The sequence below is a fragment of the Anomaloglossus baeobatrachus genome, chromosome 3 (genome assembly GCF_048569485.1).
Source record: "Anomaloglossus baeobatrachus isolate aAnoBae1 chromosome 3, aAnoBae1.hap1, whole genome shotgun sequence".
NCBI lineage: Eukaryota > Metazoa > Chordata > Amphibia > Anura > Aromobatidae > Anomaloglossus > Anomaloglossus baeobatrachus.
The window spans coordinates 537,059,632-537,082,101 of record NC_134355.1 but is presented as its reverse complement, the minus strand read 5'-3'; positions in this window follow the sequence as shown (position 1 = coordinate 537,082,101).

The following is a 22,470-nucleotide window of genomic DNA, read 5'->3' as shown; positions in this document are numbered from 1 at the left end:
TGGCTGTTACAAGAGATGACCATTTATCCCGATCTGAGCGATGATGCTCTGATTGGGAGAAATGAATGAGTGATCAGACTGCTGATCATTATAGTTCCCTAGGGGACATAGTAAAATAAAAAAAAGTTTAAAAAAAGTTTTAAAACATTAATTTTTTTTTTAAAAAACCTAAAAGTTCAAATCACCCCCCTTTCGCCCCCTTGAAAATTAAAGGGTTAAAAAACTAAAAAATATTTACACATTTGGTATTGCCGCTTTCAGAAATGCCTGATCTATCAAAATATAAAATGAATTAATCTGATTGGTAAACAACGTAGCGGCAAAAAATTAGAAACACTGCAGATTTTGCGCTAAATGCAATAACAGATGATCAAAATGTAGCATCTGTGCAAAAATGGTATGGTTAAAAATGTCAGCTCAAAACACAAGAAATAAGCCATCACTGAGTCATAGAGTCCGAAAAATGAGAACGCTATGGATCATAGAATATGGCGCAAAACGTACTGCACTTTTTTCGGACAAACATCTAATTTGTTTTAACTTCTTAGATAAAAGTAAACTTATTCATGTTTGGTGTCCAAGAGCTCGTACCAACCTTAGGTATCACATTAATTCATTAGTTTTACCATATAGTAAACACTGTGAAGAAAATATCTCAAAAACAAAAGTGTAATCCCATTTTTTTTGCAATTTTTCCGCATTTGGAATTATTTGCTTTTTTCCAGTACACAATATGGTAAAACTCTTGGCTTTATTTAAAAGTACAGCTCGTTCCACAAAAAAACAAGCCCTCACATGACCATATTGATTGAAAAATCAAAAAGTTACGTCTCTCGGAAGAAGAATGGCAAAAAAAAAATGAAAGCGCAAATTTGGCTGATAATGACGGGGTTAAGCAAATGTGTTTGCCATGAATTTTAAAGAGATTTTTTTCTTCACCTCTAGATTTTGTGATTAAAAATATAGAAGACTTCAGGAAGTTCCTTTTGTGATATACTTTTACACTTTTCTTTATATTTCCATATGACTATATGACTAGGGCCAGCATATTGTGATAACAGTACACAGGTGTGAATTTTTACTGTAGTTGATCAGTTATTGTTTGTTTTTTTTTTTTTTAATATCAACTTTGTTATGATTAGAGATGAGCAAACATGTTCGAAAAAAATTTGCAAATCTCAAATTTGGCACGATCCTTGCCATTCGGACTCGGGTTTATTTTCCCGAGCACTGTTCTCCAAATAGGTAAAATTTGCCCTTTGTTAGGTAACTGTTTGTGTTTACACTATTGCAGAAACCATCCACTTCTATCCCCATCACATCCATATCAAGTATTGGCATGGCTGTGATTGGCCAGGGAAATCACTGTAAAAAAGAAAAGTGAAGCAAAATGGTAAAGCAGGACATATTAACCAGTCTCTGCACAGCTATAACACTGATTCCAGGTCCACTCATTATCTTTTATACATATTCACTACTTCCCCCATGCACCCTCTGTGATTAACTGCAGTCAGAATGCCGGCATCCCAGCATTTCTGATTGGTTGCCTCACTGTACCTGTTGGTCAGCCTGAGTGAAGTGTAAAAATAAATAAGCAAATTAAAAAAATGGTGCTAGGTCCCCCATATATCGATACCCAGTGCAGATAAAGCGAACGGTTACAGACTGCACCCCCCAGCTGTGCGCGTTATCTTGGCTGTGTATCAAAATATGAGGGACCACATTTTTTAAATTATTTCAATAAACACAGTAATTAAAAAAATTGTAGGACCTGCAGGGATTTTTTGAGGGTTAATAAATTGGTGAAAGAGGGTGTTTTTTGGGGGGGGTTTAAATAAAGGATTTTTGTGTTTATTTATTTTCACTTACAAGATTAGTAAGGGGGAAGATCTCATAGACCGCTCCCCATTATTAATCTAGGATTCATGGCAGCTGAAAAATCACATCTGTCATTAACCTGTTATGTTACCCCGATTTTCATCACGTTTGGGCAATCGGGATGAGTCGTTTAAAGCCTAGAATTGTTGCATCTAATGAATGCAACAATTATGGGTGGCGGCAGGTTGCTATTTTTAGGCTGGGGGTCCCAATAGCAATGGGCCTCCCCATTCTAAGAACACCAGCCCCCAGCTGTTGGGTTTATATTGGCTTGGTATCAAAATTGGGGGAGACCACATTTCGTCTTTTAAAAATTATTCATTTAAATGATTAACAAAAGCCGCATGGGGTCTGTCGTATTTTGATATACACCTAAGATAAGCACACGTCTGGGGACTACAGCCTTCAGCTGTCTGCTTTATCTGTGCTGGATATCACAATATGGGGGGACTCTATGCCATTTTTTTTTTTATTTATTCATTTTTACACCACTATAGGGACACAAAGCATGTGTGATTCCAACCAATCACAGATGCTGTCACACAGGGTGGGGGCGCAGACTGATTGCAACCAGTGGTAGATGCCAGGACTGCCACTGAGTGGGGGAAGCAGTGAATATGTATGAGGGTTAGTGAGCAAACCTGGAAGCAGTATGACCGTCCTGCTTTATTCCTTATTTTTTTTATTTTGCAGCACCTCTAGCCCTTACTAACACCAGCCCTCCCTAACCCATACTAACACATACGTTTTGGCTTCCATTGAATTCAGTGGTGTTAGGATATCTTCATTGAACTGTTTGTCGAACTGTTTAGTGAACACATGGGAAAGTCGTGGACTCCAAACCGAACCTTGAAAGGTTTGCTCACTGTAATTATGATAAAGAAAAAGTAAAAACTTTCAAATAATCTAAAATAAGTTTGCATTAGTTTGGTATCAGATGGCACAGCACAGTTTCCTGGAGTGGCTCTCTTTATTCAATGTAAAGTATGTGTTTGCATATTAACAGTAATGAAAGTAATTAAAGTCTGCAAAAAATTATTAAAATACTTTTTTGGCACTTCAGACAATCTAGACATAGTTTTAATGATGTGTCTTCAGTGCTCGGCAATGCAAAAAAGATGTTCTAAACAGCATCTGTTAGTGCAAAGTTCTTGTAATTCCTACTGGCACCTTCTGCTAATGAAGATTAAAAAAAACAATCAAGAATTTCATTTGGCATCACTTTGGAGAGAATCAGATGTCCCTTTTCATTGTTATTTGTGTCCAGCACTTTACTGCGATATTTGGCATTTAAAATAAACTTTTACTTAAAGAAACACCAACATTAAAATGTCTTAATAATTATGATTAGTTTACTGTTAACTACACACTCAAAATAATGTTTGGATAGCATGTCCTTGATATACATTTGTGTCATATGTGGCTAAGGCCTCTTTTACATGTACATGCCTCCGGTACGTGTTTGGCAGTTTTCTCACGTACCGGAGACACCTACACACATATACCTATGTATTCCTATGGTTTTGGACACACGTAAGTATTTTCGCACAGAACGTGTGTCCGTTCCGTACTTACGTGTGTCCGTTCTGTACTTACGTGTGTCCGTGTGTTTCTCACGGCGACATGTCCGTTTTCTCTCTGGCATCACAGGTGTCACATGGAACGCAAACATGTCACACGTAATACAAATGGACCACACGGATGTGTTCCGTGTGACACGCACTGGAGCAAAGACGTGTCTGTGAGAGAGAAAAAAAACCTTTACTCACCTTCTCCAGCCCTGCAGTCTCTGCCGCTGCTGTCACTTGCTGCCGGCCCCCCCTCATTATGTTAATTGAATATTCACTTCACTGTGGCTGGAAGCAGCAGCAGCAGCGGGGAGTTGGCAGGACTGGAGACCGTAGATCAGCACCACGGACAGCGACGCCAGGGACAGGTGAGTAGAAAGTTCCCGTTCTCCATGTATTATCATGGATAACACACAGGGAACACACGTGTGCCATACATACGGCACACCGAGGGCAATATGCACCTTTGACACGTCCGTGAAAAACGTGCGTGATTTTTACGGACGTGTAAAAGAGGCCTATGGGTTGAATGACAGCGGCTCATTTACATATGCCTTCCCATTCTCACACTCAGAAGTTATATGTCACTATCCTCTCATACTTAACCTTAGTCTATGAGCCATTACATTTAGTTTGCATATTCCTTTCCTCTCATCCTCCTAATTATATACCATTATTTCATGTAGCCCATCAACCTCCACATTGATGAACCCTATAGCTGCCATCTTAGTCCTCTTGTGAATCTCAATGAAATACTGACCTTCACAGTAGAACAGCAATCATATTGTTGTATTGCAGTATATATTATAAGCAGTGGTGTAATTTGAATGTGATAGGCCTCAGAAAAATGTGGACATGGGCCCCCACGTGCATGTTGGTCATATATAAGCCTTTATATCCTTCCATAAAGATATAAACGCTATCCCCCATTAAATTGTAATAATGTTCCCTACGCAAAACTAACATCACCCATCCTGGGTCCCTACTTAGCATAATGTATTTTGTCCTGGTCCCCTTCAAATAATAATATCCCTTATGCTTGCAGTAATAATGTCCCCTCATCCTACGTCTCATGCCGTAATAATGTCCAACATCCTGTGCCATCTTTCCAGAAAGAATGTTGCCCATCCTTGGCCCCTTCCAGTAATGATCTCCAACACTCTGGACCCCTTCCTGGTATAACGCAGGGATCCTTCTAGTAATAATGTCCCTCATCCTGTGCCTATTTAGTAATAATGTCCCACATCCTGGGTCCTTTGCAGTAATATTTTCAACTATCCTGTACTAAAGTCACCCACCCCCTATCTGTTATAATGTCCTCTGCATTGGGCAGCTTCCAGCAAAAATGTCCCCCATCCAATGCCCATTCCTGTAATAATGTCCCCAATCCTGGGATACTTGCAGTAATAATGTCTAACATCCTGAGCCCCTGCCAATAAGAATTTTCTCCATCTTGGACCCCTTATAATCAGAATTTTAAAAATCCTTGTTCCTTTCTGGGAATAAGACCCCCATCTTGGGCCCCATCCATTAATATATGTCCCCCATCCTGGGCCCCTTCCAGTAATATATGTCCCTAATCCTGGGCCCCTTCCTGGTATAATGTCCCCATCCAGTCTTCTTCCAGTAATAATGTCCTGGACCAATCCAGCAACACCTGTAATTGTCATGCTGAGGTCAGCTGTCTTTAATTGTCCAGGGGTGCATATTATAGTGCAGATACCCAAAGGGTCTCCGAGTCGCAATACATTTCAATGTGTCCTTTGACAAGCTGAAAAGATGGTGGCATTGGCGGGTTTCCCCACCCACACGAGCCCTCTGTAACCATAATCAATACACACTAGATTATGAGTACTCTAACAATCAAGTCTGATAGGGAACTAAGAAGCAAAAATACAAAAATATATTTTTAAAATAAATGAAAGTTTAAATCAACTCTTTTTCTCTTAAAAAAAATAATGTAAAAACTAAACATATTTGGTACTGTCATGTATGTTAGATCTACCAAAATATAAATCATTTAAACTGTACATTAAAGGGATGTCCGCCTTTACGGATATTTTTTTTTTTTTTAAATTAAAATGCATGCAATCAAGACTAAACGAAACTAAAGACAAGACTAAAAATCATTTTTGCAATTGATTTTTTTAACCCCTTAATGAAGGAGCCAATTTTGACCTTAATGACGAGGCCAAATTTTAGAAATCTGATCAGTGTCACTTTATGATGTAATTTTAGCGCCCCCTGGGGCAGGTGGTTAACCTACTCATTGCCAGGCCGATGAGAATCAGGTCAGGCGATGTCACGGGTGGCCTTGCCCGGTTTCGTTGCCCCAAGGCGTACAGAAAATGAAGTGAAAATAGTGTGATAATAAAGGTTTGTTGTGACACCACCTGTGGTATGCGGCCAGGGGTTAGCCGCCGCTGCAGGGTTACTTGCTGGGGCTGGTGGTAGTGCAGCTTAGCTGTGATGACTCCCCACAGGCCTGGCGGGCCCCAGGAGGATGGTGGGGGTTGTGGTGGTACAATGAGGTGCAGGGCAGGGATGCCGACAGTAACTGGATGACACAGGTTGGTGGTTTTCTCTTTACGTTTACTGGTTAGGTGTTATGGTCCAGGTTTACAGTGGTCCAGTCAGCCCAGAAGCAGTGTGGATATCTCCTTGCTTGGCAAGTTGGAGGTCTTCCTTAATGTGGTCTTGGTGGAGGCCACTGCGGCCTGAAGCAGCACAGCATCCCTTTCTCTCTCTTTACTTGAAGATGACTGTCCCCTGAGATGGGTAGCGTGAACCGGTTATGGGACCCGCTTGTGTTACTTGCGATCCCGAGTTCTATATTGCTGCTGCATCTTGGAACTAAGGTGGGCCAGGAAACGTAGAATCTCCTGCCCTCTATGTTTTACTACTAGGACGTTAGCACCCAGTAGTCGAGGACCCTGGTGTTCTATCCAAGCGCTTGGTCCTGGAAAGCTCACACAGCAGCTCTCAAACAGCGACCGCTCTTTCTCCTCACCAACACTGTTCTGCCTGACGTCCTTCCTGTTCATTCTTACCCTTCTTTCAGGTCAGCATGTACAGAGAGGCTCCCTTCAAAACAGGTTATGAGCTCCCCCTGCTGGCCTGGAGTAGGAGATGTTGTATGTCCCCACACTGCCTCCAAGCATAGCATTGATCCTGGTGAAGAGAACAACACCACTGTGGCTCTCGTGACCACTGGGGTGCCACATAATAACTCTGGAATACTTCAATGGGTCCCAGTGATTCTCAGACTTTTTTTCATGAGATAATGTACTTCATGAAAGGGGTAAACTTAGGTTTATATTTTTTTGTGTTTATTTGTAAAGAGATATGTCACAAAAAATAGTTAACTAACATTGCCCACATGTCTACTTTACATCACCACAATTCTTGAAACAATTTTTTTGTGAGGAAGTTAAAAGGTTTAAACGTTTATCAATTTCTCATTTTTACAACAACATTTACAAAACCATTCTTCTAGGGACCACATGACATTTCAAGTGACTTTGAGAGGCCTATTTGAAAGAAAATACCTAAAAGTGATACCATTCTAAAAACTGCACTTATCAAAGTACTCAAAACCACATCTAAGAAGGGTATTAACCCTTTAGATGCTTCACAAGAATGAATGCAATGTCCAATGAAAAAATGTACAAATTTTACCTAAAAATGTTGCTTTAGCCCCAGTCTATTCACTATAAAAAGGACACAAAAATTTATTACACAGTTTCTACTGAACCATCTGATACCTGCCATGTGGTCAGAAACTTCTGTTTTAACAAACTGCCATGCTCGAAGGGAAGGCATGTCAATTGAATTTTGTAGCGTTAATTTGGCTGAAATAGATTGCGGGCACCAAGTTGCATTTGCTGGGCCGTAAAGTTCCATAAACATAGGAACCCCCCTCACAAGTCACTAGAGATGAGCGATGTTCGAGGTTCAAGGTTCGCCAATTTCATGTTCGAGTGATTTTATGGGGTGCTCGAGATCGAACTCGAGCTTTTTGCTAAAAGCTCGATAGCTCGAGTTACATTCGAGAACCGTTCGATCAGCAAAAAGCCTAGCTATTTACTAGCTGGCTTTTCACTGTAATAGTGTGAGTCACTGTGATTCACGCTATTACCAAATTTCAGTGTATAGTGTGCGGGGGGACGTGGTTTAGATCTGTGCTGCAGCTGAATGCTAAGATAATGCTGATCGACATTTTTTTTTTTCCCTAAACGCGCGTGCAGTGGGGCGGGCCAGGATGTCAGCCAATCACAGACACACACACAGCTAAGTGTATTTTTTGCCAGACAAGCAAGATCATGTGTCATAGGCTGTGAATGTCACATGTCCTTGCCTTATAAATACGGCCATTTTCCCTCACGCCACCATTATCTGCCTTCTGCATGTGGGTGACAGTCACCGCTCACACTGCTGCTGCCGCCGCTCCAGCTGTGTGCGCTATAGACACAGCGCTGTAGTGATTAGCAACTGCTGTTTATTTCAGCCCTTTTCAGGGCTGATTTCCAGGCCCCTCAGAGCCATAGCTGCTAGGCAGGTCCGTGCAAATGCTGTATACAGCGTTAGGTAACAGCGTCTGTGTACCTCATCTCTGGGAATTCCTTGCTGCATTTCATCATTAGGTAGGATAGCAAGTGAGGCTTCCTTTCCTGTCCTGCTACCCACAGAACCCAGGCACTGTACCCACCTGCCCAGTTTTGCCACGCTGTTTTATTTGCCCAAAGAGCTGACACTTTTTCTGCCATCCTAAAAGTGTCTGGAATACTAAGTTACTGTTCCTTTCCTGTCCACTGACCCACAGAACCCGGGCACTGTACCCACCTGCCCAGTTTTGCCATGCAATGTTATTTGCCCAAAGAGCTGACACTTTTCTGCCATCCTAAAAGTGTCTGGAATACTAAGTTAGTGTTCCTTTCCTGTCCACTGACACACAGAACATGGGCACTTTACCCTCCTGCCCATTTTTGCTATGCTATTTTTATAGCAAACAGAGCTGAAACTTAGTGGCATCCAAAAAGTGTCTGCTATACTAAATTAGTGTCCCACTGGAGCTAAGCAAGTTCCACCACCTCTGCTTTCTACCCTCCTGCACATTTAGCTATGCTATTTTTATAGCAAACAGATCTGAAACTTAGTGGCATCCAAAAAGTGTCTGCTATACTAAATTAGTGTCCCACTGGTGCCAAGCAAGTTCTACCACCTCTGCTTTCTACCCTCCTGCACATTTTAGCTACGCTATTTTTATAGCAAACAGTGCTGAAACTTAGTGGCATCCAAAAAGTGTCTGCTATACGAAATTAGTGTCCCACTGGTGCCAAGCAAGTTCCACCACCTCTGCTTTCTACCCTCCTGCACATTTTAGCTGTGCTATTTTTATAGCAAACAGTGCTGCAACTTAGTGGCATCCAAAAAGTGTCTGCTATACTAAATTAGTCTCCCACTGGTGCCAAGCAAGTTCCACCACCTCTGCTTTCTACCCTCCTGCACATTTTTGCCACGCTATTTTATTTGCACAAAGTGCTGACACTTTTTCTGCCATCCTAAAAGTGTCTGGAATATTAAATTAGTGTTCCTTTGCTGCCAAGCAAGGTACACCACATGTGCATTCTACACTCCTCCATATCTGCTACGCAATTATTAACTGCAGGTAGTCCAGCCAATCTGTGATCAAGGTGCAGGCGTGGATATAATGTTGCTTTCATCCAATGGTGGTTCTCTCGATGTCTGACTTACCAGTGGCGCATCACAAGAGCTTACAACTTATCTACCTAAACATAGACAAAACCCATTATCCCCCCTGAATACCCTTGTTAGCTGAAGCCTCACAGATAAAGCAGATGATAACAGTGTGAATGCAAACCACACAGCTCAGCAACACAGTCCTGGAAATCGTGTAAAGCAACAGTCAATGCAAACATGTATCGATGTCCCTCTATAATTTAATCTGTAAGTGACAATTTGACAGTGCAGAGGCAGCAAGTCTTATTGTCTATATAGTCGGCCTACCCAGAACAGATATGTGTTTTGCTAATAAAACAAAGTGTTGCGTGCACGCATTACTGTCTGGGCCCAGTCTACCGTACGGGGTACTATGGTGTCCAGTTGCCATAAATACAGGCTTTACGCTCCTCTCACGGTAAACAGTATAGGCAGCCCCGGAAGAATGTCGGTCTGTGGCACAGGATGCTGCTCACAGGCGTTACGGTCCTCCTCACCAAACTAAAATACAACTCCCCTCACAATTGACCAAAGTGTTTCCGCGGTGGCTCCTTGCTGTAACACACACCTTTAGCTTTTCCTTCTGTTCATAGACAGAATCTCCAAGTTCACAGCCGAAGACCGTTTTGCTATTGCTATAGTGACCAAACAGACAAAGGCAGATGCAAAAAAACAGCAGCCCCTTGTGTGTAGTCTGCAACAATGCATGCAATGAACGGCAAATAAGCATGTTGCATTGACAGTGGATAAAGCTGAACAATACACCCTCACGCTATCAATTCCTATCCATGTGACACTTCATGGACGAAGTACTCAAAGTTGTGACTTTTTTCCTTCTACTTAGAGATTGTTGACAAATCTTACAGATTACATGAATTGGGTGATCCTTTGCGATGTCAAAAAAGCCCCAGGCTAGGCAAGGCTTAGAGCCCATGTGATCTGCATAGCCAACACGACTTCTGCTCAGAGGCAGAGTTGTGAACGAGGATTCAGTTGTTGACGTGCTTCCAGTACTTTGTCTCTGTCCAGGAAGACGCAACGTAACCTCGTCGTCAGTAGCATCCTCCTCCACCTCCTCTGCTGACATTTTCGACTGGGTGACTTTGGTTTGACAGTAAGTGGGATCTCCAACCTCATCACCATGTGTGTTTTCATTCCCCTCGTCCTGAGTCCTCCGAGGCAACCTCTTCCTGCCCTGACTGAATAGTAAAGTTGTCGTTCCAATCAGGTATGTGAGTCTCCTCAGCATGTTCCCCATTGTCTCTACCAGGAGGATTTACAGTTTGTGAATGAGGGTGTACATTATGCTCAGAACCTTCTTCATTGGGGCCTGGATCCGATTCACAAAGCTTCAGGGCATCTGTGCAGATCATTTCCCCTGTCTCCTGGAACTCGCTGCCTCAACATGTCAGGTTATCTGCTACACCCGCCAGCTTCAATCGGAACATGAAAACTCTGTTCAGAAATGACTGTAACCTTCAATGACACCACCACCATGCTTAGCTGCCGCCCAACCTACACCCCACCTACTGTCTCCTCCCCAAAATCCTTTAGAATGTAATCTTGCAAGGGCAGGGCCCTCTTCCCTCTGTACCAGTCTGTCCATTGTTACTTGGCTATGTATTCTATATGTAACCCCCTTCTCATGTACAGCACCTTGGAATAAATGGTGCTCTATAAAAAAATAAATAAATAATAATAATAATAACTTCCTTGTCTGTACTCACTGCAGCTTTTGAGCAGACCTCTGATTCCCAGGCTATAGTGTGACTGAACAGCTCTGCAGACTCAACCATCTCTGTTACTCCATACTCAGCAGGGCTGGTGGAAACTTGAGAGCTGTTAGGAAGCAAGTGGGATGGGTTGACACCACAGAGGCATGTAGTATTTGGGATATTGAACTTGAGGTGGAGGAGAGGCCACTTTATGGAGCACTTGAGATCCATTGAAGCAGCTGCTGTTTTGGTGCCTCATCTACATTTGTTAGCGATGGTCGTGTCCGTGAAAAAAGTGATCATATCAGATTATCCACAGGAAGAAGTACACCTGTTCTTTTGGCTGCTATTTGTTGTTATGAATCGGTGTCACCATTAACGCAAGAAGCCTGCTGCGGTTCCAGTTGCGCCCAGGCGTCAGCTGCCATTTTGTGCTGTGCCTCAGGTTGTACAGCTGGCTGGTTTATCCTCCACGTCAAAGTGTGGAGAGGTGGCCAGCTGCAGCCTAAGTCCAGAGTTTCGGCTAGTGAGTATGCTCAGCCTGACTGTGCTATTCCTGAGGCAAAGTCCTCAGTTCGGGCTACAGTGCATGCTTCCACACTAATTGCAAAAAGCCTCTTTGCACAGGTACTAACTCCTGTGTTGTGCCTAGACAGCGTGCTGAAGCTGATAGTCTTTTTTCTGAGACTGTGTTCATGCTACTGAGCATGCTCAGGCATTTACTGCATCAGAGGCTAGGTCCGGAAATGAACTCTTTGGCCCTGTCACTGATGTGGCAGGCCCATATAGACCACAGGGCATCACGTGTCCTGACGATGTGGCCAGGCCACTCTGGACTGGCTTACATAGGCCCGTCCCTATGACTTGTCACTAGAGATGAGCGAACCGGTCCCGGTTCGGCTCGAGGCCGGTTCGCCGAACGGGGGTCCCGTTCGAGTTCGGTTCGTCGAACGTTCGACGAACCGAACTCGAACGTATAGGCTATAATGGGAGGCAATCACAAACACATAAAAATGCATTATAAATGTACACAAACAGTTAATAAACATTGCCATAACACTTACCGGTCCTCGCGATCCCTTCTGCACTCTGTCTCCTGCCGCTATTCCATCCGATGATCGCTGAATCCTCCCGGTGACCTGCACTGCCAGCAGAGAAGCAGGACCTATCGTGACGTCAAAATAGCCATGTGACCAGTCACGTGGCTATTATCTCATTGGCTACAGACTGGTCACATGACTATGACACGTCATGTAGGACCTGCGAGTGCATCTCTCCGGTACACGGTGCACATATGTGTATCGCCGTGTACCAGCGACATGCTCTAGCACACGGTCGACTCCCCGTTCCGTTAGGGACCGGCTGACACAGCCGGTCATTAACGGAGATCACCGTTGCCATAGCAACGCAGTTAGCGGTGACGTCACCGCTAACCGCGGCTCCGGGAGCACCGTTGCTATGGTAACGCGTCTGTCAGCGTTACCGCTAGCAGCCAGCAGTGATCACTCACGGAGTGAAGGCTGCACGCTGCTTCCCGATTGTAGTGAGCATTGTAGTTAGGATGGAGGTTCCCCAGCCCCAAGTGATGCCCCTCACTACAATCGTCACTACTACTACACTAGAAAGAAAGAAGACAGAAGAGCAGGATCGTGGAGGGCTGACAGGGGTAATAAAGATGGAGTCTCTAATGTGTCTGTGTATTTATTTCTATTAAAGTATTTTTTCTCTGTGTGGTGTCTTTTTTTAACCCTTTATTGGAGATTCTTAATGGCCGGGTCAAACGTGCCTGACATTAAGAATCTCTGGCTTAATACTGGCTGGTAAAACAAAGCCAGTATTAACTCATGATTACCCAACAAGCCACCCGGCTCCAGGGCTGTTGGAAGAGTTGGATACAGCGCCAGATGATGGCGCTTCTATGAGAGCGCCATTTTCTGGGACGGCTGCGGACTGAAATCCGCAGCAGAGACGCCCACAAACCTCGGGCTAACCTGTGCTGCGGATTCCAATCCCCAGCTGCCTAGTTGTACCCGGCTGGACACAAAAATAGGGCGAAGCCCACATCATTTGTTTTTTAATTATTTCATGAAATAAGTGAAATAATTAAAAAAAACGGGCTTCCCTATATTTTTGGTTCCCAGCCGGGTACAAATAGGCAACTGGGGGTTGGAGGCAGCCCGTGGCTGCCAGCTGTACCTGGCTAGCATACAAAAATATGGCGAAGCCCACGTCATTTTTTTGGTGGGCAAAAAACTTCTGCATACAGTCCTGGATGGAGTATGCTGAGCCTTGTAGTTCTGCAGCTGCTGTCTGCTCTTCTCCATACAGACAGACAGCAGCTGCAGAACTACAAGGCTCAGCATACTCCATCCAGGACTGTATGCAGAAGTTTTTTGCCCCCTGAAAAAATTATGTGGCTTCGCCATATTTTTGTATGCTAGCCAGGTACAGCAGGCAGGTACGGCTGCCCCCAACCCCCAGTTGCCTATTTGTACCCGGCTGGGAACCAAAAATAAAGGGAAGCCCTTTTTTTATTATTTCATGAATTTCATGAAATAATTAGAAAACAAATGACGTAGGCTTTGCCCCATTTTTGTGTCCAGCCAGGTACAACTAGGCAGCTGGGATTGGAATCCGCACCACCGGTTGGCCTGAGCTTTCTGGGCCCCACTGCTGCGAATTGCAGTCTGCAGCCACCTCAGAAAATGGCATTTTCATAGAAGCGCCATCTTCTGGCGCTGTATCCAACTCTTCCAGCACCTGCCTGCTATACCTGGCTAGCATACAAAAATATGGCGAAGCTCACGTCCTTTTTTTGTAGCTTTTTGGCAAAAAAAAAAAAAAATGCTTCCCTGGATTTTCCATTGCCAGTGAAGGTAACACCAAGCAGTGGGGGTTAGCAGCCAGTAGCTGCTTGGATTACCCTTAGCTAGCAATACAAAAAATGCAGTGGGAGCTAACATATATTTTTTTTAATTATTTATTTAAATAACTAAAAATAAAATGGGCTTCCCTGTATTTTGATTGCTGGACATCACAGTGCTGTAAAAATAAATCTTTAAAAAAATGACGTAGCGCTCCGCGGTATTTTTGATTCTCAGCGCAGATAAAGCAGACAGCTATGGGTTGCCACCCCCATCTGCCTGCCGTTACCTTGGTTGGCAATCAAAATACAGGGAAGCCCATTAATTTTTTCTATTTAAAAAATAGTTAAAAAAAAAAAATTACGTTGGGTCCCCCCATTTTTGATAGCCAGCTAGGGTAAAGCAGACGGCTGTAGCCTGAAAACCACAGCTGGCAGCTTTACCGTGGTTGGGGATCCAATGTGGAGGTCCCCTCAGGCTCTTTTTTATAATTATTTTATAAATATTAATAATTACACAATAAAAGTAGGGGACCCCCCAAATTGGATCACCAGCCAAGGTAAAGCGGACAGCTGTGGTCTGGTATTCTCAGGGTGGGAAGGTCCATAGTTATTGGGCCTTCACAGCCTAAAAATAGCAGGCCGCAGGCACCCCAGACGTGGCGCATCCACTAGATGCGCCAATCCTGGCGCTTCACCCCAGCTCATCCCGTGCCCTGGTGCAGTGGCAAACGGGGTAATAAATCGGGTTGATACTAGCTGTAAAGTCACCTGAGATCAAGCCCAGCAGTTTGTGATGTCATGGCGTCTATTAGATACCCAACATCATAAACTGTCAGTACTAACAAAAACAAAAAATCGACAAAAGAAATTTATTTGAAAAAACAGTCCCCAAAACATTTCCTCTTTCACCAATTTATTGTAAGAAAAAAAATAAAGGGGTCCCACGACGACTCTGGACCGTCTAGAATATGGGGGGGAGACACTCAGGGAACGTATCCCCCATTTTCTAGGAGTGCGGACCCTTCATGTGAGGAGTGTGGGTGCAATGAATCTGCACTCACTCTCCCCGGGTCCACAGCAGCAGAGTCCATGTCGTAATGGTTGCTACCAAAGCTGCAATGCCCTGCTCATGAGGTAAGGGCATGCCTAATCAGGAGAACTACTGTAGAGGAAGCTCTGCTCACTGGTATATAGGTGCTCAGAGGTAATAATAGATAAAATTAGTGAGTAACCTCGGCACTCTATATCTCCCAGACTAAGTCAGTAAGTCACAACGGATAGTAATGCAAAATCACTCTTTATTGGTCCGTATTAAGAAAATTTTTTTTTCATAAGCATATATGTTTTTGTCCAAAACAAGTTACAAATGACGTTTCGGCCTGAGCCTTCGTCAGATTGGACTTATCTGCATGTAATCATGAAAAATGACAATAATCAGTATCACATAAGAGTGAGAGAACAATAACATAAACTCGAACAATGTAGAGGTACAATTGGGATGCAGCAAAAAAATTGCAACACAGCAAGAAATGAAACACATGATACAAATGTCATAATACAGTACAAGGACAATACAGTAATGACAAATATGGGGTCAGAGTAGACTTAGACAGCTCTGGTACGAAAGAGATGTCAATCATAAAGTAACATGTGCAGTAGGTGTAGAGCTACACTATGCATGGCAGAGCTAATGGGTAGACCGACCATAGAAAAAGTAGAGAAAAAGTGGAGAAAAAGTGGAGAATAAGTGGAACATAAGAGGAGAAAAAGTGGAGAAAAAGTGGAGAAAAAAGTGGAGAAAAAGTGGAGAAAAAGTGGAGAAAAAGTGGAGAAAAAGTGGAGATTAAGAGGAGAAAAAGTGGAGAAAAAGTGGAGAAAAAGTGGAGCATAAGTGGAGAAAAAGTGGAGAAAAAGTGGAGCATAAGAGGAGAAAAAGTGGAGAAAAAAGTGGAGAAAAAGTGGAGAAAAAGTGGAGCATAAGAGGAGAAAAAGTGGAGAAAAAGTGGAGAAAAAGTGGAGCATAAGAGGAGAAAAAGTGGAGAAAAAGTGGAGAAAAAGTGGAGCATAAGAGGAGAAAAAGTGGAGATTAAGAGGAGAAAAAGTGGAGAAAAAGTGGAGCATAAGAGGAGAAAAAGTGGAGAAAAAGTGGAGAAAAAGTGGAGCATAAGAGGAGAAAAAGTGGAGATTAAGAGGAGAAAAAGTGGAGAAAAAGTGGAGAAAAAGTGGAGAAAAAGTGGAGAAAAAGTGGAGCATAAGAGGAGAAAAAGTGGAGAAAAAAGTGGAGAAAAAGTGGAGAAAAAGTGGAGAAAAAGTGGAGAAAAAGTGGAGATTAAGAGGAGAAAAAGTGGAGCATAAGAGGAGAAAAAGTGGAGAAAAAAGTGGAGAAAAAGTGGAGAAAAAAATGGAGAAAAAGTGGAGAAAAAGTGGAGAAAAAGTGGAGAATAAGAGGAGAAAAAGTGGAGAAAAAGTGGAGAAAAAGTGGAGAATAAGAGGAGAAAAAGTGGAGAATAAGTGGAGAAAAAAATGGAGAAAAAGTGGAGAAAAAGTGGAGAAAAAGTGGAGCATAAGAGGAGAAAAAGTGGAGAAAAAGTGGAGAAAAAGTGGAGAAAAAGTGGAGCATAAGAGGAGAAAAAGTGGAGAAAAAAGTGGAGAAAAAGTGGAGAAAAAGTGGAGCATAAGAGGAGAAAAAGTGGAGAAAAAGTGGAGAAAAAGTGGAGCATAAGAGGAGAAAAAGTGTAGAAAAAGTGGAGAAAAAGTGGAGAAAAAGTGGAGCATAAGAGGAGAAAAAGTGGAGAAAAAGTGGAGAAAAAAGTGGAGAAAAAGTGGAGAAAAAGTGGAGAAAAAGTGGAGAAAAAGTGGAGAAAAAGTGGAGATTAAGAGGAGAAAAAGTGGAGAAAAAGTGGAGAAAAAGTGGAGCATAAGAGGAGGAAAAGTGGAGAAAAAAGTGGAGAAAACGTGGAGAAAACGTGGAGAAAAAGTGGAGAAAAAGTGGAGAAAAAGTGGAGCATAAGAGGAGAAAAAGTGGAGAAAAAAGTGGAGAAAAAAGTGGAGAAAAAAGTGGAGAAAAAGTGGAGAAAAAGTGGAGAAAAAGTGGAGAAAAAGTGGAGATTAAGAGGAGAAAAAGTGGAGAAAAAGTGGAGAAAAAGTGGAGCATAAGAGGAGAAAAAGTGGAGAAAAAAGTGGAGAAAACGTGGAGAAAACGTGGAGAAAAAGTGGAGAAAAAGTGGAGAAAAAGTGGAGCATAAGAGGAGAAAAAGTGGAGAAAAAAGTGGAGAAAACGTGGAGAAAAAGTGGAGAAAATGTGGAGAAAAAGTGGAGCATAAGAGGAGAAAAAGTGGAGATTAAGAGGAGAAAAAGTGGAGAAAAAGTGGAGAAAAAGTGGAGAAAAAGTGGAGCATAAGAGGAGAAAAAGTGGAGAAAAAAGTGGAGAAAAAGTGGAGAAAAAGTGGAGAAAAAGTGGAGATTAAGAGGAGAAAAAGTGGAGCATAAGAGGAGAAAAAGTGGAGAAAAAAGTGGAGAAAAAGTGGAGAAAGTGGAGAAAAAAATGGAGAAAAAGTGGAGAAAAAGTGGAGAAAAAGTGGAGAATAAGAGGAGAAAAAGTGGAGAAAAAGTGGAGAAAAAGTGGAGAATAAGAGGAGAAAAAGTGGAGAATAAGTGGAGAAAAAAATGGAGAAAAAGTGGAGAAAAAGTGGAGAAAAAGTGGAGCATAAGAGGAGAAAAAGTGGAGAAAAAGTGGAGAAAAAGTGGAGAAAAAGTGGAGCATAAGAGGAGAAAAAGTGGAGAAAAAAGTGGAGAAAAAGTGGAGAAAAAGTGGAGCATAAGAGGAGAAAAAGTGGAGAAAAAGTGGAGAAAAAGTGGAGCATAAGAGGAGAAAAAGTGGAGAAAAAGTGGAGAAAAAGTGGAGAAAAAGTGGAGCATAAGAGGAGAAAAAGTGGAGAAAAAAGTGGAGAAAAAGTGGAGAAAAAGTGGAGAAAAAGTGGAGAAAAAGTGGAGATTAAGAGGAGAAAAAGTGGAGAAAAAGTGGAGAAAAAGTGGAGCATAAGAGGAGAAAAAGTGGAGAAAAAAGTGGAGAAAACGTGGAGAAAACGTGGAGAAAAAGTGGAGAAAAAGTGGAGAAAAAGTGGAGAAAAAGTGGAGCATAAGAGGAGAAAAAGTGGAGAAAAAAGTGGAGAAAACGTGGAGAAAAAGTGGAGAAAAAGTGGAGAAAAAGTGGAGCATAAGAGGAGAAAAAGTGGAGATTAAGAGGAGAAAAAGTGGAGAAGAAGTGGAGAAAAAGTGGAGAAAAAGTGGAGAAAAAGTGGAGAAAAAGTGGAGAATAAGAGGAGAAAAAGTGGAGAATAAGTGGAGAAAAAAATGGAGAAAAAGTGGAGAAAAAGTGGAGAAAAAGTGGAGCATAAGAGGAGAAAAAGTGGAGAAAAAGTGGAGAAAAAGTGGAGAAAAAGTGGAGCATAAGAGGAGAAAAAGTGGAGAAAAAAGTGGAGAAAAAGTGGAGAAAACGTGGAGCATAAGAGGAGAAAAAGTGGAGAAAAAGTGGAGAAAAAGTGGAGCATAAGAGGAGAAAAAGTGGAGAAAAAGTGGAGAAAAAGTGGAGAAAAAGTGGAGCATAAGAGGAGAAAAAGTGGAGAAAAAGTGGAGAAAAAAGTGGAGAAAAAGTGGAGAAAAAGTGGAGAAAAAGTGGAGAAAAAGTGGAGAAAAAGTGGAGATTAAGAGGAGAAAAAGTGGAGAAAAAGTGGAGAAAAAGTGGAGCATAAGAGGAGGAAAAGTGGAGAAAAACGTGGAGAAAACGTGGAGAAAACGTGGAGAAAAAGTGGAGAAAAAGTGGAGAAAAAGTGGAGCATAAGAGGAGAAAAAGTGGAGAAAAAGTGGAGAAAAAGTGGAGCATAAGAGGAGAAAAAGTGGAGAAAAAAGTGGAGAAAACGTGGAGAAAAAGTGGAGAAAAAGTGGAGAAAAAGTGGAGCATAAGAGGAGAAAAAGTGGAGATTAAGAGGAGAAAAAGTGGAGAAAAAGTGGAGAAAAAGTGGAGAAAAAGTGGAGCATAAGAGGAGAAAAAGTGGAGAAAAAAGTGGAGAAAAAGTGGCGAAAAAGTGGAGAAAAAGTGGAGATTAAGAGGAGAAAAAGTGGAGCATAAGAGGAGAAAAAGTGGAGAAAAAAGTGGAGAAAAAGTGGAGAAAGTGGAGAAAAAAATGGAGAAAAAGTGGAGAAAAAGTGGAGAAAAAGTGGAGAATAAGAGGAGAAAAAGTGGAGAAAAAGTGGAGAAAAAGTGGAGAATAAGAGGAGAAAAAGTGGAGAATAAGTGGAGAAAAAAATGGAGAAAAAGTGGAGAAAAAGTGGAGAAAAAGTGGAGCATAAGAGGAGAAAAAGTGGAGAAAAAGTGGAGAAAAAGTGGAGAAAAAGTGGAGCATAAGAGGAGAAAAAGTGGAGAAAAAAGTGGAGAAAAAGTGGAGAAAAAGTGGAGCATAAGAGGAGAAAAAGTGGAGAAAAAGTGGAGAAAAAGTGGAGCATAAGAGGAGAAAAAGTGGAGAAAAAGTGGAGAAAAAGTGGAGCATAAGAGGAGAAAAAGTGGAGAAAAAAGTGGAGAAAAAGTGGAGAAAAAGTGGAGAAAAAGTGGAGATTAAGAGGAGAAAAAGTGGAGAAAAAGTGGAGAAAAAGTGGAGCATAAGAGGAGAAAAAGTGGAGAAAAAAGTGGAGAAAACGTGGAGAAAACGTGGAGAAAAAGTGGAGAAAAAGTGGAGAAAAAGTGGAGAAAAAGTGGAGCATAAGAGGAGAAAAAGTGGAGAAAAAAGTGGAGAAAACGTGGAGAAAAAGTGGAGAAAAAGTGGAGAAAAAGTGGAGCATAAGAGGAGAAAAAGTGGAGATTAAGAGGAGAAAAAGTGGAGAAAAAGTGGAGAAAAAGTGGAGAAAAAGTGGAGCATAAGAGGAGAAAAAGTGGAGAAAAAAGTGGAGAAAAAGTGGAGAAAAAGTGGAGAAAAAGTGGAGATTAAGAGGAGAAAAAGTGGAGCATAAGAGGAGAAAAAGTGGAGAAAAAAGTGGAGAAAAAGTGGAGAAAGTGGAGAAAAAAATGGAGAAAAAGTGGAGAAAAAGTGGAGAAAAAGTGGAGAATAAGAGGAGAAAAAGTGGAGAAAAAGTGGAGAAAAAGTGGAGAATAAGAGGAGAAAAAGTGGAGAATAAGTGGAGAAAAAAATGGAGAAAAAGTGGAGAAAAAGTGGAGAGAAAGTGGAGAAAAAAATGGAGAAAAAGTGGAACACCCTTTGGTACCTTTCATGTGGCACTAAGGGGTGCTTAGCTTTGTATTTAGCCAAAAAAATGAAAAAAAAATGACATAGGGTTCCCCCTAGTTTTGTAGCCAGCTAGGGTAAAGCAGACGGCTGCAGCCTGCAGACCACAGCTGGCAACCTCACCTTGGCTGGTAATCCAAAACTGAGGGCACCCCACGCTGTTATTTTAAATTAAATAAATAATTAAAAAAAAAAACACGTAGGGGTCCCCCAAAATTGGATCACCAGCCAAGGTAAAGCAGACAGCTGGGGCCTGATATTCTCAGACTAGGGAGGTCCATGGTTATTGGAATCTCCCCAGCCTAAAAATAGCAGGCCGCAGCCGCCCCAGAAGTGGCGCATCCATTAGATGCGCCAATCCTGGTGCTTCGCCCCAGCTCATCCCGCGCCCTGGTGCGGTGGCAAACGGGGTAATATTTGGGGTTAATACCAGATGTGTAATGTCACCTGGCATCAAGCCCTGGGGTTGGTGAGGTCAGGCGTCTATCAGATACCCGACATCACCAACCCAGTCAGTAATAAAAAAAAAATACACGACAAACACATTTTTATTTGAAAAAACACTCCCCAAAACATTCCCTCTTTAACCAATTTATTAGATTGAAAAACAAATCCAGGTCTGGTGTAATCCAAGGGGTTGCCATGACGATGCACACTGTCCCAGTCAATGAAGAGCAGGATGTTCCCCATTGGCTGGGAGAGCAGTGCAGTGACCTGAGCTAACATCAATGGGTCAGCCCAGGTCACTGCAGGGGGGTGACAAGTGCTGCTGTCAGTGAGGTACATTACCTGCGCTGATCTCCAGCACACTGACAGCCCCTGTCACTGAGGGCAATGACCGGCGCCTTCACATCAAGTATCGCGAGAGGTCCGTGACGTCACCGCCAGTGTCAGTCTCGGGTCGGAAGCGATAGGTGATGTGACAAGCGGCGGCCATGGAGGACAGTGACAGCGCTGAGGTCGGGATGGCGGGACTTCATCACCGCAGGTAAGCCGAGCGAGCGAGCGAGCGAGCGGGCGGGCGGGCGGGCGGGCGGGGGGGGGGGGGTGGATGTGTGTGTGTGTGTGTGTTTGTGTATGTGTATGTATGTGTACATGCCGCGGGCAGGAGGGGGTGGAGCGAGCTGAGCGGGAAAGTGTGGGCTTCCTGCACGTAACTAAGATAAACATCGGGTTACTAACCAAAGCGCTTTGCTTGGATACCCGATGTTTATCTTGGTTACCAGCTTGTGGCAGGCTGCCAGCGATGGCTCCTGCTCACTGTAGCTGTAAAAAGCCCTGCTTTTTGCTGCTAGAACCGTTCTCGAACGTATCTAGAACTATCGAGCTTTTAGCAAAAAGCTCGAGTTCTAGTTCGATCTCGAACAGCCCAAAAATCACTCGAGCCTAGAACTGGAGAACCACGAACCACGAACCGCGCTCAACTCTACTTGTCACCTCATTATTGTTGGTCAGACGATGACTGGTGAGGTGTTTGGGTCGTGGCTGCCATGAGGTCATCATTGAAGTGGCAGTTCCGAATAAGCCGCTGGTTATGCCACTCATGACGTGTCACTCTGCTTTTGTCTCCAGGAGGTGCATTGTGGTCCACCCTGGGTTTTGGCAGACCCAGGTTATAAAAGGGGCTGGAGCCAACAAGGAGGTGCGCAGTCATCTATTATGCTCTGAAAGAGCACACCTCCATGTGTTGAACCCATTGCGGCTTTAAGACAGAGGTAGGCAGGAATAGGGCGTCGGTGCAGGCCGCCACCACAGTTGGTAACGCAGAACGGTTAAGACCAGCTCCTGTCCTACCAGTGCTGCTAGAGCAGCCCAGTGGCATTAACTGGGCTGCTGCTGCTGATGCTCCTGGTGTCCACAGGTGTGGCCCCTACGCACACGGACAGCGTACCCAATGGCCCCTGTGTTGTTAACAGGGAGTTCCTGGGCTGGGTGTGTGTGTGGACCCTGTGACGCTAGCAGGAATCCCAGTCTCCAGATCCGAAGGTCGTCTAACTCGGTTCAGACTACTATTAGTTTCAGAGCCACCCAGCTCTGTATCCTCCATCTAACCTTCGAATTGCCAACATCTCCTTTTCCATCTGGGAGCACAGTGGACACCGACTGGCGATTGGGATATATACCTTTCTCTTACTTTTCTTTTTTATTTTTTTATATAGCACTAACATATTATATACCACCTTATCCAAATCTGCCAGTCCCCCGATACAGATGGTGTTTCTTCAGCAAATGTTACTTTTGCTTAACCAACAAACCCACGGACACAAACTTTTTCCCCTTTCCAACACACCTGATCCCCTTCACCAGCTTCTGTCCCTTTTCAACTCATTTTGTATATGACCAAATTTGCAACTCTGCAGAGACACCGTACTCAAAGCCGTTGCAGCACAGCAGCCAGCCCTCGGTCCCTCAGATGTGGACAAGTGGCA